The sequence below is a fragment of the Crinia signifera genome, chromosome 9 (genome assembly GCF_055691185.1).
Source record: "Crinia signifera chromosome 9, ASM5569118v1, whole genome shotgun sequence".
NCBI classification, from domain to species: domain Eukaryota; kingdom Metazoa; phylum Chordata; class Amphibia; order Anura; family Myobatrachidae; genus Crinia; species Crinia signifera.
Genome location: NC_139225.1, coordinates 63,117,940 through 63,136,860, shown reverse-complemented (window position 1 = coordinate 63,136,860; position 18,921 = coordinate 63,117,940).

The following is an 18,921-nucleotide window of genomic DNA, read 5'->3' as shown; positions in this document are numbered from 1 at the left end:
CCCCTGTACACTGGACACAACCCTTGTACACAGCCCCTGTACACTGGACACAGCCCCTGTACACTGGACACAGCCCCTGTCACACTGGACACAGGCCCTGTCACACTGGACACAGGCCCAGTCACACTGGACACAGGCCCTGTACACAGCCCCTGGACACTGGACACTGCCCCTGGACACAGCCCCTGGACACTGGACACAGTTCCTGTACACAGCTCCTGTACACTGGACACAACCCCTGTACACTGGACACAGCCCCTGTACACAGCCCCTGTACACTGGACACAGCCCCTGTACACTGGACACAACCCCTGTACACTGGACACAAACCCTGTACACTGGACACAAGCCCTGTCACACTGAACACAGCCCCTGTACAGCCCCTTGTACACTGGCCACTGCAGCCCCTGTACACTGGACTTGTGTACAGCAGCCCCTGCAGACCCTAATCGAGTGAGCAGCAGCAAAATAATATATTATTATTATAGCACAGCACACAGCACAGAGCACAACCACCCTCTTCCCTCTCCTATGCTGGAGTAAAGATGGCGGGGCGCGCGTGCGTCTTATATAGAATCCAGATCCCGTGAGAATCCGACAGCGCGATGATGACGTTTTGCCTCGTTTTCGGTCCGGAATTTAGGCGGGAATTTCCGAGCCGGCTCGGATCCAGACTCCGATCGCGATATTCGGATCGGTCGGATCCCGGAGATCCGGACCCGCTCATCTCTAATATACATATATTTCTGCCTGTGCATTAACTACAAGTACTGTAGCTGCGTTTTTTTCCTTTGTTTGCTTCAGCAGTTTATTGTGAAGTCATACAATTTGTACAGTGACTGTAAGACCATTGTCTTTAATAAAGTGATTACAAATGCTATGACTTTCCAGTATTGTTTTCAGACAGACTGGTACTGCACATGCTGTGTTTGTAGCTTGGCAGTGAAAATATTTTTCTTTGTAGTAATGAATAACAATCAGACAAGTCTTCTTATTGCCAAACACACTCTGGGGTTTCTTGAAGCATTAAATGTTCTGTCACATTTCTCATTTGATCAGTTTGACGTGTTTAATAATTTGCTATAGCGTATATTTATTTCTGCATTGGCCAGGATACAGTACTGCATTAATGTTATGTCTATTGTTACTCATTTCCAGTAGCCATAATTCTAATGATTTATACCACTTTTAGACAAAAATCACAGATAATCAAATTACCAGGTTAAAAAATTCTACCCTGTATTTTGCTGATTAACACAGGTATTTCTTATGTTTGAAAAGGTCAACCCAGGTCATAAATCTTGGTTTCTCAACCCTGGTAAATTCCTTGGTCGCAGATCTGGATTTACAACCCGGGTTGACTCTTTCACACAGAAAAAGGACCCGTGTTAAATGACAAATTACCAGGTAGAAATATTTAACCTGGTAATTTGCTTTTCTGTGTGAAAGGGGTATATATCTGTGTCACCTGTAAGAATGTGCACTTCTGAAATAAAGTTTTGTGTATTTGGATCAGGAACCGGAGTCAGCTTCAGTGGTGGCTGCAGAGGTGGGGCTGCCATAGGCGAATCTAGGGGGTGGTCCGGGGGTGCACATGACCACCCATTAGCTGAGGGATGGGGCTTTCAAACGAGCCCAGCCCCGTGTCTGTAGCCCCCTGGGAACCGGAGATACGGCCAGGTAAAGCTGGAACGTTTTTCCCTATAGGATAACATGAGACCCGCTAATTCCGACCCCCACCCAGTTCAACGGCTGCCAGTTCCCCCTTCGGCATCACTTAAGCTCGAGGTGGATCTCAGTCGAACCCAAATCACTGGGCCTTCAATTTGATACCAGGCTGGATCCATATGGGTTAATTGGTTCAAGGGATATTGAGGTTAAACCGTTTTTTTTTTTAAATTTCTTAAATGTAATTTCATGACTGTTAATGTTCTTTGAGGGCAGATTTTTCTGGAACCAAACAGCCCAGTTTCACGGGACCAAAATCATTCGAAGCCAACTCAAAAGTTCTTCAATATGATACCGGTCTCATGTAAATGGGTCAGTTGGTTCCAAAGATATAGCTGGTTGGTTAAAGGGTGGTAGGGAGAGGGGAGTGGTTGTCTCTCCCCCTCACACCAGAAAATGCACGGACTAGGCTGGTGTATAAGGGGTCAGCCTGGGAATCTCCCTGCATGATCCTGGGACCATATTCCCAGGTAAATCCCTGCATTTTCTGTTGTGAAAGGGGTATTATTTCAAACAGCTGTGACCTGCAGTGCTCTGAATACAGCCGGGCAGCCCCCTGCTATCTGCCCAGCTGTCAATGACTGTCACCCCTGCAGCTTCCACTCCAATTCTTCTCCCCGCTTTCACCTCAGCCCGCCCCCCCCTTTAATCACGTGGTGCCGGTGCCCGGTGTGCTCCCCCGACGTCACGCACAACAACAGCGCGCACAATATTTCAAATGTCCACTCGGCTAGAGGGTACACCAGGAGGGGAGTGGGAGCTTGCTCTGCGCTATGCTCTGCTCCTCTCCCCATAGAAACAGCTGCACCGCTCTCCATCTCTCCCTGCAGCAGCAGCGAAGGCTCATATAAAAATTTACAGTAAGTGGCACTTTTGGGGGCATTGCTTAAGGGACGCTACAAGTGGCGGTATGTGCGGGCATTACGCATAATGTGTGGCTTAATGTGTAAGGGGCATTACGGTGTGCATCATCATGTGTAAGCGGCATTATGTGTGCAGCATCATGTGTAAGGGACATTATGTGTACAGCATCATGTGTAATGGGTACTATGGTGCGCGGCATCATGTGTAATGGGTACTATGGTGTGCGGCATCATGTGTAATGGGGACTATGGTGTGCGGCATCATGTGTAATGGGTACTATGGTATGCGGCATCATGTGTAATGGGTACTATGGTGCCATCAAGCAAGAACCCCCAAGCAATGAGCACGTAGGTAAGCAGCACTTATGTGGCAAATATGTAATGGGCATTACAGTTTGTTATATAGTATGTAATGGGCATCATGATGTGTGGCACAATGTGTAATGGGCATTATGGTGTGTGGCCTTATGTGTAATTGGCATTATGGCGTGTGGCTTTATGTGTAATGGGTATTAAGGAGTTTGCTAAAATGTGCAATGGGCATTACTGTGTATGGTCTAAAGTGTAATACCACACCCCTTTTTGTGATGCCATGCCTCCTTCCCATGATGCCATGCCCCTTTTGCCGCGTGGCTGAGCCGCGCAAAGGTCCCCCTACTATTATTACTAGATCTGGGACCACCCATTACCAAAACTCTAGATTCGCCTATGGGGGCTGCAACACGCTTACTGCCAGTGAGTCAGTTTGGAATGGCAGTGGGTGTGGCTTCTTTTTTTGAATTTTGAACTGTGCTGCAGCCTAGCCATGTATTTGCCATCTTCTGACTGCACATGTGACGTGATGCCCTTCTGCAGTAACTTCCTGGGGTCCCGTAATTATTTTTATTGTCTGATGGGGTCCCAGAGTAAAATATTTTGAGGACCCCTGCACTAGATGAATGCATAATACAAAAGGAGAATGGTTGATTGCATAATGCAGTGCATTGTGTCCAGATTATACAATGTCTGGGAATGTATAATGAAAGGAAGAAACAGCTGAGAGCCAGTAGTAGGTACAGGAGTTATTTGGGCACTGGTCCGCTCACTGCAACAGCCTTAAATGTAGAGCCCTATATGCTAATGGGGCTTCTTGGGTCAGCTGATCCTAGATCAGCTTCTGGTTGGTGATCAGAGAGTAAGCTGATATGAATCAAAATAGCAGCACCAATGCAGCACTGATATAAGATAAGATTCTAAAGCTATGCTAACTACCCAGCTTATAGGAAGATACAAGGCAGGAATCCCCTAGGAAGTAGCAGCGACACAATGATTGTACCAGGTTGAATAGTACCTCATTCAACCTCTGCCTTTTTAATGCCTTACCATTTTTTTTGGTCAGGTATCACCCTCTAACAGTTGTAAGTGAAGCCCTGTAAACACGGAGCAATGCCGGCCTCCATGCTGAGCAACGTGTTAAGCACAGATCACTCAGCACACATCGTGGCATACAAGCGATGCGCCCCAATGTGTGATGAGCGATCTGTACTGAACAGGGTTATGCCTTTTGTTTATAGACAAAACCCTGCAATCTAGCACAGGCATTGTCTATCTCTGCAGGCAATAGCGACGCGCAGGATCGCGCATCGCCGTCGCCCGGGACTATACACATGGACCGATCCATGCTTCATTTCTAGTTCGATCGCTTAGAAATGGGGTTAAAAATCACCCTTTGTGTATGCCCTTAAGAATGTCTTTTGTAATGTGTCGGATTTTGAGTAGAAATGTATGAATTGCCCAAAAATACTGTAGATGTGATGAAATACAAACTCAGAAATTGTGTCTACACCAAATAGTGTGTATTGTACCTGATATCAGTGAATCAGTGGCTCAGGCCAATGCACAGACTCAAAATGATACAAAATTTCGCAATTTGTACTTCAGGGCTCCAGATTAATAAATAAAAGTTTATTTATGTTTCCATTATGCTTTTCAAGTATACTATGAAAAACATTAGTTCCTCTGTGGTGTATGAAACCTTACTTTTGTTGGGCAACTGATCACCAATACTGTATGTTAGTGCCCTAGCATAGACTCCGGACTTGCAGTGAGTACTGTACTGTGACCTCATACTCACAAGCGCTGCTTTGCAAACAAGAGAATCCATTTTGTTTTAGCCATATGTGTTTACTGCAGCAAAGTGCATTGAGCAAGGCTATGGTGACTTCCAATGACCTCAACACATTAGTCCCAGTAATAAATGCATAGTAATAAATGCATTTCACATATATTATTGCACATTTTTACTAGACATTTAAAAAGCAAAATAAATGCCAATGGGCACATGACAGCTCAGATATTATTAATTCATTTTCACTAGTTCTAGCTTGAGTTGTGTTTCTACTCTAAAGCATACCAGCAGTGTGCCCCATTTTGCAATGCACAATCAGAATCAGAATCAATGATCACTTATATTTAACTAGTTACTAGCCAGTCAAAATGACGGAACAACATAACAGTTACGTCCGCACAGGTGGCTATGCGATCCTGAAGAGAGCAATATTTGAATTGCTCCGTTGGGCACCATCTAGTGGCCACCACTGCGAAAAACACTTGTATTTTTACCACAGAGTTGGAAACAAAGCATTAGCTGTTTATTACAGTATATACTGTAGGATGCAGGTCTTCTATGCTTTAATTCCTATATAAATTAAATTTAAATTCATATAGTTCAAAGAATATGTCATTTGTATTGCCTTCTTCATTCAGCACTAATTGGTGGCAAACCTTAAGAAAAATTAACTTGTGTTTAATCTCCACATTTAGTGTTCCAGAAATTCTGAATGTGAATTGTGTCAAGAATTGTGTCAAGAATCAAGATGTACATAATAGTATTTTTTTTTTCTTTTCCATTAAAGTGTGGAGTGCATTTTGGGAAGCTTAGCATCTGGATGCATAAGAGGCATTTACAGACATGTAGTCTGCCCTTAATACTTTAATGGTGCCCATACACTTATGCGATCACATGTGATGCGTCATCATAAAAGCAATTTTCCATTGCATCCAATCGCATCTTGTGGTGCCCAGTGTGTTTTTTTCCCCCCAGCACCTGATGTTGCACACCATCTGTGATACCACATCGGGTGCTGGAAGAGGGTTGGTGTCGGTGGAGCGGGGACTGGATCGGTGGAGTACAGTGCTGTGAAGAAGCACTGATGGTGTCAGAGCTCAGCGTTGGTGGCAGAATTCATAAAAACAATAAAAAAAATTGTACAGCCCTCAGATTAGCTGAGAGAGAGAACCACCGCTGTCGAGCCCCGCCACCGCCAGCCCTCCTGCACATCACTGTGCTCCACCGCTCCGGTCCCCACTTCCCCACCTCCAGTGCTCTGTTCCACGCTCCTCTGTCACCCACACACCAAACCCGTCGCCAATTGCATATGGTTAAAAACCACATTCCATTCGATAAATATTATGTGCATCACATAATATTTTTCGATGTGACATGCGACCGGGGGTCCTGTGCATAGGGGACCCATTATTCGTGCATTCACTTCTTCAATTTATCACACAGATGCAGTCAAAATCTTAGGAGTGTATGCAATTTCGCCCTAGTGTATGGGCTACATAAGTCTCCGGGTTGTATTATATGTATTTTAAGTTTTTACCCAGCACTACCTTCATAATCTTAATTGGTTACTTCATTCACACATGTGTGTGTATGTGTCACTGGTTTGGAGAGCGTAGCAGCTTGTTGTAGTGATCACCTTCATTATTTTGCAAAAAAAAAAAAAGGTTACGTGTTGCTAAAGCTACATTCCGGCTAAGAAACCTGTTCCCCTCATTAGAGAGGCACAGTGGGTTACACATAGCCATCACCATTTGCAGGTGCCTTGGGAAAAAAATACAATATCCTTGGTAGAAAGGCACACATAATCACACATAGGCAGATGTTGTGGCATATTGTTCCGTCATTAGAACCTGGTTATTTTGTTTAAAAATTATTTTGTGCACAATATGAACTGTTAAAATTGGCACAAATCTTTGTTATTGCTAATACTGTAGTATTGTGTGCAGTCTTGGTATACCCTTAATAATACTTATACAATGGGCTAAGGCACAGACACAAAAGCAGCTGTCCAAACTTCAGTCGTTTTCACGATCAGTACAAGTCAGGATTTGTGAGCTGTGTTTGATTTGTGGTCCAAACAACAGTACAGTAAGTTAGTTATTTTCTGTTAGCTTTCGCCAGCACTGGCTTCCCCATGCTATTTCTGTTCTCTGGTCTGTTATAGTCATTTCACAATGGCAATAACAGATTAAAATTATTTACATAATGCCTATTTGTGTGAATTTTTTTTTTTTAATTTTTCATTTAGAAAAATATATCTTTTTTTGTTTTTATAAAGTGAAACAAAAGAAATGAAAAACCCATATACAGTATTTGCTGACATTTAACCTTGCATAGGCCAAGAGGTCAGCTCATGTATGTGCAAATTTGCAAAGTCTGACCCAGAATTGTTCAATGAGAGGGCATATGAATTGGTCGATGAATTAGATTATTAGTATTAATTATTATTATTATTTATATGGTGCCACAAGGATCCTGCAGCCCTCAATTAGAGAGCACATAAACAAATAGGTAAAACAAGAACACAGTGAGATATAGGGCCTGATTCAGATCTGTTCGGTACTGCGTGCATTCGCACGCAGTACCGATGTTGTGCGTCTGCTCATGCGCAGGCGGGTAGGGTGCATGCACCCGCAGGGACCTTTCGGGTCACCGGGTGCACGCACTCATGCCGGCGGGGGGGGGGGGGGGGGGGGCGGAGATGGGCGGGGGGGCACCGTGCTGCTCCATCACCATATTAGAACGCCCAATGGAAATGAGGCAGTGACGCGGGTGTGGGGGGCGGGTGGCTGACATCACCGGATGTCAGCTGCCCGGCCGTTTCCACGCCAGCGTTCATGCAAATATACGCAACTGAAAAGTCACTTATATATGCGTGCACGCTAAACATCATTCGATGGTCGGTGACCATCGAAAGATGTGGGCGGTTAACCGATGGATGCAAAACATCCATTTGCAGCTGTTTGGGCGAAGCCGCACTTTGAGGGGGTGGCAGGGGGGGCGGTCATTCGCCGGGCGGGGTTTGGTGGACTCGCAAGGCTGCGAATTCGCAGCCTTGCGAATCAACCTGAATAACCCCCATAGTTCAATACAAAATAAGACAATTACTGGGTATATCAACTTATCTGATTCACCAGACACTGATATAAGAATCATGTTCGGCAGGAAACCAAGGGATTTGGTGGCATCAGAGGAATTATGTAGTATAAGATAGTTTACATAAGAGGGAGAAAATCACATGAGGGAAGAGGGCCCTGCTCGTGAAAGATTGCATTCTGAGCAGTACACTTTGATGTACTGCTGCCCGTCTTTGTGGCTGGACAAGTAAAATCGTAGTTTTTCCAAACATAAAAATAAGTTCACAATAGTTTAATACTGGATATACCTATTTAGCGCCATCAATTAGCAGAATTTGTCAAAGTTTGGCAATATCTGCAGACTAAATAATTGTATGTACAAAAAATAAACTCTTTATTGCTTATATATCTGGTGTACTTCCCTTCAACAGGTACTGAATCTGTATTCATATAGAGAGTGGGGAATGGTAGGGAATGTCCTCTGTGAGTTTTGTGGTCTAAAATATATAATTCCACAAAGAACTCAATCAAAATCCAAAAAGTCTAAATTACTGGAGCAATTGAAAGTCATACTACTGCCTTATCCATTATCCAGGCTATGACCAGTTGTAGCCAACTGATTGACTCAGTTAAGTTAACAGTTTTTTGTTTTTTAAATTACCAAAAATGAGACTACAAGGGTGATTGATTCTAATATGATATGGGTTAAGCTGCTAGTAGGAGGCAGGTGGAGCTAGCTCAGGTGGAGCGAGCTGCTGGATGGAGACAAGTGGAGTGAGCTGCTGGTGGGAGACAGGTGGAGCGAGCCGCTGGACGGAGATTGGTGGAGCGAGCTGCTGGAGGGAGACAGGTGGAGCGAGCTGCTGGACGGAGACAGGTGGAGCGAGCTGCTGGAGGGAGACAGGTGGAAGAAGCTGCTGGAGGGAGACAGGTGGAGCGAGCTGCAGGAGGGAGAAAGGTGGAGCGAGCCGATGGATGGAGACAGGTGGAGCGAGCTGCTGGAGGGAGACAGGTTGAGCGAGCTGCTGGAGGGAGACAGGTGGAGCGAGCTGCTGGAGGGAGACAGGTGGAAGAAGCTGCTGGAGGGAGACAGGTGGAGCAAGCTGCTGGAGGGAGGCAGGTGGAGCAAGCTGCTGGAGGGAGACAGGTGGAGCGAGCTGCTGGAGGGAGACAGGTGAATCTGTTTGGAAACCCCAGGTCCGCCACGGACCGAGTCTCCCGGTCCAGAAATTTAGGCCGCAGCTTCAGCTCCTCCACTAGGCCGCAATGCTCGTAGCCTCTGAAGACGACCTCCCGCCATGGGGTCCGCACCGCTACCCTCCGGCAGCCAGGGGACAGCGAGGGGGGGGGAAGGTGTAGAAACGCCCCTTTGTAGGTGCCAAATGCCGGAGCTCAGACGAGACGCGTCTGCTCCGTTCTCGCGCCAGGCCATGCCCCCTTTGTCGGTTGGTTTTATAATGATATGACCATTGGATCATAAATTATTTAAGGCTTTCCATTCCTTTGTCAGTTGATTTTATAATGATATGATCATTGGATCATAAATTATTTAAGGCTTTCCTTTCTTTTTTATTAAGATCATTTTTATGTGCTAGAAGATTATCTTTCAAATTATGTAATTCCTAATTTATTATTTTCTGGAATGAGTGAGAATGCACATAACTTTAGCTGGGTTACCCTCCTGCTTTCTTTGAAAACTGGATCTGTCAGTACCTTCATCTCCCTCTCTCTCTCTCTCTCTCTCTCTCTCTCTCTCTCTCTCTCTCTCTCTCAGTTTCACTACACATCAGAAAATCATTGGGTGATCATATAGAGAGAATTGTAAAAGAGAATTGGTGGCCCATCAAGATTTCAGCACCAACACACATATTGTTACCTTCAATATCTGCCACAACTATGGCTGAAATGATTGGTTCGTTTGGACCCCCACTAAAAAAGTGGTGCAAGATAAAATTGTCCTACATCAACTGGATATGCACAGTTTAACAAGGCATTTAAACAACAGGCTCTGCCACAACTGTAGCTGAAATAATTGGTTTGTTTGGGAACCCACAAAAAAAGAGTTGCTCTGTCTGTAAAAAGCCCAGAGGTGCTACTAAGTCTGGTGTTTAAGCCCAGGGGTGCTTTGTATTGAAGCAAATGGAGGACAAACAATAAAAGATCAGGAAAGCGACACAAGTGGGCAGCACAAACACCTGGCACATCTAGCAGTGGCACTGCAGTGACAGAGAGGATGGCAGTTTTAAACTAGGCCCTGAGCAGCGTGCGGTGGACATGATGAGAGAAGCAGCGTGGAGCATGTGTGGAGAGCCGGGAGAACAGCACCAACATGGAGTCAGCATCTGGTACAATAGGAGGGAATATATTTTCATTTAACTTTGCATTGAAGATGGAAAAGATAAACTAATTTTTAGTTGTCTAGGAGGACCTGATAGTCTTAAACACTAAAATGAAACTTCCATCTTAATCGATGTTGTATACATTGCTGGCGCCAGTGAATGAATTTCTCCCTACATGCACGGCTACAAATTAAATGTTTGTCATGCACATGGGTGGGATTTTGCCCGGTTAGGGCAGCCCGGGGTGGAGTTTACCTGATTGCTGGGCTCCAAATAAACACAGCCCAGCATTTAATTCTGAATCAGTCACCAAGAACAGGAATGCACTGAATAAAATAGCACCTGCTCACATCCTTGAAAATCAAACCCAGCCCATTATGAAAAAATAATTTTATATGAATGATTTTCAGCAACGTCTTTCGCCTCCTGAAAATCTCTTGCTCTTTGAGGAGAATAGTTCAGTGTATACGCACTACTTTGGTGACAGATATATCTATCAAAGATTTTGGCAAAGTCCTTTGAAATGAAAATCTACTAGTGTGTATGGGCCTTTATGCTGGCCACACATCAGGCCAACTTTCCTCCAACCATCCAACTAGTTGGTGGTTGGACTGAAAATCTGGTACTGTATGGGGGCAAATGCCAATAAGTAATTTGCTCACAAACTCAGGAGAATGAACAAAAACATTCAGTGAAATTGCTTCAATCAAATAAGTCCAACTATAGTACATTGTCTGAGTGACAGTTGTCCATTTTCCGATTTGGGAAACAAATGACTTAATTACAAATTTAATTTGCTCCTATTCAGTACCAGGTTTTTATTCCATCCAACCAACTAGTTGGATGGTTGGAGGAAAGTTGGTCTGATGTGTGGCCAGCATTAGCATTATTAATTTACTTCAGAACTTACAATACAGTACAGGTTGAGTATCCCCTATCCGAAATGCTCGGGACCGCGAGCATTTCGGATAGGGGAATTTTCCGGTTTTTGGATTTTTTTTTTTGCAGCCATACTGACCTGTCCCCTGATGGTCCCCGGGCGTCCCTCAGCGTCCGCGCAGTCCCCGGGCGTCCACAGCAGGCCTCCGGCATCTTCTCCTGGTCTCCAGCGGTCCCAGGAATGCATTGCGCGAGTGTGCGCGCGCACCGGTGACGTCACCGGCGCGCGCACACACTCGCGCAATGCATTCCTGGGACCGCTGGAGACCCTGGAGAAGATGCCGGAGGCCTGCTGTGGACGCCCGGGGACTTGGTAAGTATGAAAAGAGGGTTAGGGGTTAAAAAAAAAAAAAAATTCGAATGATTCCAAAAACCACGGTTTTTGGAATAATTCGGATAAGGGATGTCCGGATACCGAATACTCAACCTGTATTTCAATTTCAATTTCTTCCTGTTTGGAACAAGATCAAACTTCAAAGTATTAAAAATGATGTCCAAAAAAGTTGTGGGTTTCTGTATATCATTGAGTACTGTCAGAATAAAAAGACTGGTTACACTACTGTACACAAAACTATGGGAGACATACTGTAGTGACTAAAGTACTAATCCAGAAACTGTGGACAGGACTGTAATAACCCAAGCTGGGCCCCTAGACTTATGTGTGTTTCAGGGACCGATCTAGCATGTCAATCTTTTAACCAACTACAGCTGACGTTTGGGAAGCAGACAAACACTGATTACCAGTTGAAAGTCTGCTGACTGCTTTTCCTACAGTGCAATTGTTCTTCCTTTTCGCTTTTACAATAGCGCTAGTGCCCTATTGGTCTGCTCCAACCATTGTCTCAAAACAAACCTCAGCGAGTCTGCCTTGCTAAAGTGCATAGTGCAAACTGACTTGGACTCCTAGGGTGCAGGTAACAGAGCTTCAGCAAAAAAAGGAAAAAAAAAAAACATTGATGGCTCCTAGTCCTTGTGGACCCCTAGGCTTCAGGCCATTAAGCCTTATGGATAATACGGATCTGGCTGTGTAAAATAGTACATTTATAGTACAATAAATTACACTTATACAGTATATTACACATGTAAACATTAGGAGAAGTGACACTTACAGTAAACAACTTTAATTAACAGCTCATGAATTGATGCCAATTTAACCCTATACAGATCTTGCAACTAAGTTCAACCCACACTGTTAATGTGCTTGGAAACAAGTCAGCAGAGATAATGCCAGGAACCTTATGCACTTCTCAATACTGATCCTCACAGGATTAACAATGATTCTTCATGTTAATAGTGGAGGTTAATGGATGGGACTCACTGCAGCTGTCATCGTGTCAGACGACATAGGAAAGTTTGAGGCTTACAAAATAGATACTCTCTGTCTTGAGCCAATTAACCACTAAGGGGATGTGTTTGAAGTGTATAATAAGCTTAGCATTAATGTACCTCTTTCTCTAAGCAGAAATTGTTACTTAAAATTCCTACTTAATGTGGCTTTAAAGTTTTAACCAGAGGCGGATTAAGACCTCATGAGGCCTTTGGCAAGATACTGGTTTAAGCATACCACCCAACATTGTGATGTCCCTAGTTAAGACTCCGGGGTGGCCCCCCCATGTATGGGCCCAGAAAGGGGTGTGGCTTTGAGCAAAAGGGGCGTGACTTCACAGGATGTCCGTGATTGTGAAGCCACGCTTTGTTTGTGCCGCTGTGGAGGCATGGCCAGCACTGTAATACCTGTGTCATATTTAAAGTAAACTGACTCCCCACATAGGTCAACGTGAACAAAAGTTTGAAACAAGCAACATATTCAACCAAGGTCGCACTAAATGACTACTGAGTGCTGTGTATTCAGGAGGCTCACCTGTTGGAAGTGACATGCAGTGCAAGCAGTCTGCAGGTGTAAAGGCAATGACCTGTATTATCAATAGCTATAACGCCTGCTCCATTATATTACTTTATTTAGCTACTATCAATCATCATTATGTAAATAAGTACCATTTTCAAACATGTTTCATTAAATCATCACATGCATCTTTATTTGGCCATACAACTTTGTACATTTCATCAGTGGAATTTCCCTTAAGAGTTCCCAATTCCACCCCAAATACAGTATTACTGTACATGATGTCTTCAATGAGGATCGCTATATCAGAGGTGTTTAATTTACAGTATGGCATTGAGAGGGTAGAGGGGGGAAAAGAAAGCTGCCTCACATGTCGCCATGACTATCGGGCCTTTGTACAAAAGCTTGAAGTACTGTACCAGCCCATCCGCTCCCAACTGCCACGTTACAGGCTGTGTTTAAAAAAAATAGGTACTTGTTTCCTAGCACGGCCACAACGATCATGATCGTGGGCATCGTGAGGAAAAATCGTGGGCATCGCGGCCATCGCATGCACTAAAAAATCGGGTGCGATGGTACCGACGCGATGCCCGCGATTTCCCCATAGGGAACAATGTTAAATGCCTCAATTTACCCACGATGCCCCCGATTTCCCATAGGAATCAATGTTAAATGGCTCAATTTACCCAAATCATCATAGGGAACAATGGTAAATGGTACTTAGAAGGGGAGATACAGCCAACCTCTAGAGAGCGGGAAGCTGTTCACAGGAGGGATTCCTTGTGGGAGGCACACTTTTCTGTTGTAAGAGATAATGAGTGAGATAAAATTTAGCTTTTTATTCCAATTATTTAAAATAATGGCTCAAAAAAAAGAAAAAAATGATTTTACTTTGCAGCCACAGAGTCACTGCGAGCCTTCAGCGAAATGAACATGACTTTCTGATTTGGAGGAACTCTTTCGGCAAATGCCATCCAGTCTACAGCCTTGATTGCAGCTCTGCGACTCGCCATGATTAGACTCTTTGCGCTGCGACCTCCAGTCACACAGCCGCCAGGACACTGCAATGGCAACCAGTAACTATCGTACATTATTGATACATATTTAGGTTACGTTGGTTTTTCATTAATTATTTTTGTTCTATGTTTGTCTTGTCCTGTGCATGATACTATTTCCCTTTGCAACAATGGTAAATGGGCCAGAAAACCACAAAAACACCCCTGAACAGTGAAATGTCCCCCCAAAAGTAGTTTACGCCACCCCACGATCAACGCGAATCCAAAGCGTGGCGAGTGCAGCGAGCCCGCGAGGGGCGGCGGTACGCATCCTCCGACCTTTTCATACCCCCACTATCCACGTCGGCGTGGAGTTGAGAATAGAATAGTGTGGCGTGCGCAGCGAGCCACCAAGCTCGAAGCGTGGCGAGCCCCGAGAGGGGACGCGCATACCTGTGAAGCCCGCGAAGGGACGCGTTTACCTGTGAAGGTATCCGCGTCCGCTCGCCAGGCTTCGGGCTCGGTGGCTCGCTGCGCTCGCCACACTATTCTATTCTCAACTCCACGCCGACGTGGATAGTGGGGGTAAGAAAAGGTCGGAGGACGCGTACCGCCGCCCCTCGCGGGTTCGCTGCGCTCGCCACGCTTCAGGTTCGCGTTGATTGTGGGGTGGCGTCAACTACTTTTGGGGGGACATTTCACGGTTCAGGGGTGTTTTTTGGGGTTTTCTGGCCCATTTACCATTGTTCCCTATGATGATTTGGTTAAATTGACATTTAACATTGATTCCTATGGGAAATCGGGGGCATCGCGGGTACATTGAGGCATTTAACATTGTTCTCTATGGGGAAATCGGGGGCATCGCGTCTGGACCATTTAAGCCTTTTTTAGCCGCATACGACGCGACCGACGCGATATTGACTGTTTTTAATGCATTTCAATGGGAAAATCGCGATTGTGGCCGTGCTAGGAAACAAGTACCCAAAAATATATATTTAGTTAGCTGGTTGGGTCATACTTTATCTCTCTCCAAGGCTTAGTACATAGACCTTTAAAGATTTTTAGTATTAGGGAGCATGGGCATAACTATAGTGGTTGCAAGGAGGCCATTGTGTACCAAGGTTATAATATTGCATACCAATCTGACTACCAATCTGGGTCTGATTCATTGCCCAACCTGAATTTTGTTGAATAAAATTTTCAGTCAGAGGGGTATAGTACTGTAGGTAGTGGAATTTATAATCAGGGCCACTGAGAGGACGGGGGGGGGGGGGGGTACTAATTACCTGGGCTTGCTGGAGGGGCCCAGGAGATGCCCTGGTCCAACCCAGCCTTTCCCCTCCATCCCTCCCAGGCTGCAGCAGCACAAAAATACGGGATATACACCAGTAAAGGGTTAATGCTGCCCTGTATTGGGAGCTCTAGACAGCACTGTGGGCACCGACAACAAAAAAAAAAACAACATCAGTATTAATGCTACACCTCTGTTAAGAGCTATGGGCTGCACTGGCTCCAGATAATGATGAAGGGGCAGGTAAGTGTTGTCTTCAATTGTGCTTAAACACATCTTATTAATATATATTTAAGGCCCTTCCCAACAGTGCATGCCACCAAGAAGGCTTTCTACAGTGCAAGTGTTTCCTCCATACCAGCTGCTGGCATCACCACATCTGCCCAAAGCACAATCTCTACAACAGAAAGGTGTCTTATTTTCCCTACAAAACAAATACATAATACAACATATTACACATAACATACACAAACATGTGCTTACATTAGTTTTCTGTTATGGAGCTCTGTTATTTCATTATAAAAAACACTCATATATGCTCATATTAAATATAGTCCCAAAATTATTTAAAGGCCCATTTAAAATATAAAATAAAGAAATCAACATGCTTGATTCAAATGTAATTTGTACATGACCATCGTGAAAAAATCTTTACAACCAAAAAAACCCCACTACCCTTTATAAATAAGTATACATGAAGCGGAATACTTACTAGAGATGAGCGGGTCCGGATCTTTGAGAAACGAACCCACCCGAACATCGCGATCCGAGTCCGGATCCGAGCTGACTCGGGAGTTCCCGCCCGAATCTGGACCGAAAACGAAGCAAAACGTCATCATCGCGCTGTCGGATTCTCGCAGGATCTGGATTTTATATAAGACACACGCGCGCCCCGCCATCTTCACTCCATTAAAGGAGAGGGAAGAGGGGGGTTGGGATCTGTGCTCTGTGCTGTGTGCTTTTGTTTGGTGCTGCAGTGCTCACTCGATTAGGGTCTGCACGCAGGGGCTGCTGACTGTACACAAGTCCAGTGTACAGGGGCTGCAGGGACTGTGTTCAGTGTGACACGGCCTGTGTCCAGTGTGACAGGGGCTGTGTCCAGTGTACAGGGGTTGTGTCCAGTGTACAGGGGTTGTGTCCAGTGTACAGGGGTTGTGTCCAGTGTACAGGGGCTGTGTACAGGGGTTGTGTCCAGTGTGGCAGGGCCTGTGTTCAGTGTGACATGGCCTGTTTCCAGTGTGACAGGGGCTGTGTCCAGTGTATAGGGGTTGTGTCCAGTGTACAGGGGTTGTGTCCAGTGTACAGGGGCTGTGTACAGGGGCTGTTCCCAGTGTCCAGGGGCTGTGTCCAGTGTACAGGGGCTGTGTCCAGTGTCCAGGGGCTGTGTCCAGGGGCAGTGTCCAATGTACAGGAGCTGTGTCCCGGGGTGGTGTCCAGAGGCTGTGCCCATTGTCCAGGGGCTGTGTCCAGGGTGACGGGCTGTGTCCATTGTCCAGGGGCTGTGTCCAGGGTGACGGGCTGTGTCCAGTGTCCAGGGGCAGTCTCCAGGGGCTGTGTCCAGGGTGACGGGCTGTGTCCAGTTTCCAGCGGCAGTGTCCAGTGTGACGGCCTGTGTCCAGTTTCCAGCGGCAGTGTCCAGTGTGACGGCTGTGTCCAGTGTACCGGAGCTGTGTCCAGGGGCGGTGTCCAGAGGCTGTGTCCATTGTCCAGGGGCTGTGTCCAGGGTGACGGGCTGTGTCCAGTGTACAGGGGCAGTGTCCAGTGTGACGGCTGTGTCCAGTGTACAGAAGCTGTGTCCAGGGGCGGTGTCCAGAGGCGGTGTCCATTGTCCAGGGGCTGTGTCCAGGGTGACGGGCTGTGTCCAGGGGCAGTGTCCAGGGGCTGTGTCCAGGGGCAGTGTTCTGTGTCCAGTGGCTGTGTCCAGTGTGACAGGCTGTGTCCAGTGTAAAGTAAGAGAAATAAATAAAAGTAATAAATAAAATAAAAACACATTTTTGGAGGATGATGGAGGAGGAAATAGTGGGAGATCAGCAACCTGATAGAAGTGCTGAAGCTGCTACCACCAGTCATGACAAGGTCGATGGTCAAAGGCCTAGAGGCCATGTGAAATCAAAGCAGAAATGTCATTTTACAAAGGTCCATAAAAAATCCAAACAGGTAAAGTTACATACAGAGAAGCATAAAATTGGCAATATGCAATTCACCACACGCAGTGGGAAGATAAGGCTAAGGCCTTGGCCTTTGTTTCTGACTGATGGTACAGCATCTCAGAATGATGGTAGCCCTTCTGGTAGTACAATCAAACAAAGGAAACTTGAGAAGAAGACAAAGGCGGGTTCACAAATGTCACAAATCCCAGAGGAGAGTCGAAGTACAGATGGGGCCGGGCTCATCTTTGCAGGGGATGGCGATGGCGACGCCATCGCCATTCCCTGCTCCCGCGCCATCTGTGTGTCGGAAGGGGACGCGCGCGCACGAGGTGCGCGCGCGTCCCCTTCCGACGGTGCTGCCGTCCCCTTCCGACGGTCGCCCGGTGCCCACACCGGGCGCCCGCACCCCCCCACAGCCTCCTCGGGTCCCCCCAGCCCCCCTCGAGCGGGAGGCGGACAGTATTGCGTCCGCCTCGCCGCCCGGCCGCCCGGATACTGAGACGCGCGTGCGTGGGGGACGCACGCGCGTCTCAGTCAGATGGCGCGCCGTGTTGCTGGCGGATCGCCAGCAGCATGCTGCTGGCGATTCGCCAGCAAGCATAAGGCCGGCGATTCGCCAGCAAGCATAAGGCCGGCGCTATCTGTATGTCTGCGGATGCCATATGTGAGCCGGACCTTTCAAATACTGTATATGAAGAGGAGGTTTATTCCACCATTTGCGTGCCCTCTGCAAGTGTGTGGAAGAGCATCCCCAGTCAAGATGCTGACCTGGTTATTGAGGATGCTTCTGAGGAATTGGATGAGGATGTGGATTCTGTTGGTGAAGCTGGCACACAGAAGGATGTGGATGATGACGATGTTGAGGATGATGTTATTTGTTTCAAGGCACCAATGGAGACAGTTGTTGTCCGGGGTATGAAAAAGCCCATTCTCATGCCAGGGCAAAAGACAAAAAAATCCACCTCGTATGTATGGAATTATTTCTACCCAAATCCGAACAACAACTGTCAAGCCGTGTATGGCGTTTGCAAAGCTATTGTAAGTAGAGGTAAGGAAGTGCAGCACATTGGGACCTCCTCGCTGTTATGTCACTTGCAGCGCATCCATCAGAAGTTTTTGTCAAAAGAAACTGTGAACAAACATGTAGCAGCCTGCCCAGCGTCACCGTCATGCTCCCTTGTCTCTTTTAACTCCAAGGGCCTGCAATCTCCTCAAACACCTGCATCTTCCACATCCTCATCGACTATCGGATTGGCAAGTAGTCCTGCAGCCAATGTCATGAGCCTGACTTAATCCTCTCCTATCCTGGATTCCTCAGAAGCATCCTCAAGAGCTACACCTGTTGCTTCTGCTGCTGCTGCTTCCAGGAAGGGGACCAGAAATGGTAGTCCCGATCAGTTAACCAAGCAACTGACTGTAAAACAATCCTTTGCAAGGGGGATGAAGTATGCCAGCAGTCACCCCGTTGTGACTGCGTATTACCGACGCCTTAACAACTATGTTGGTATTAGACGTGCGTCCAGTATCCGCAATTAATTCTGTGGGTTTTACCGAGTTGCTTGAGGTTCTGTGTCCCCGGTACCAAATTA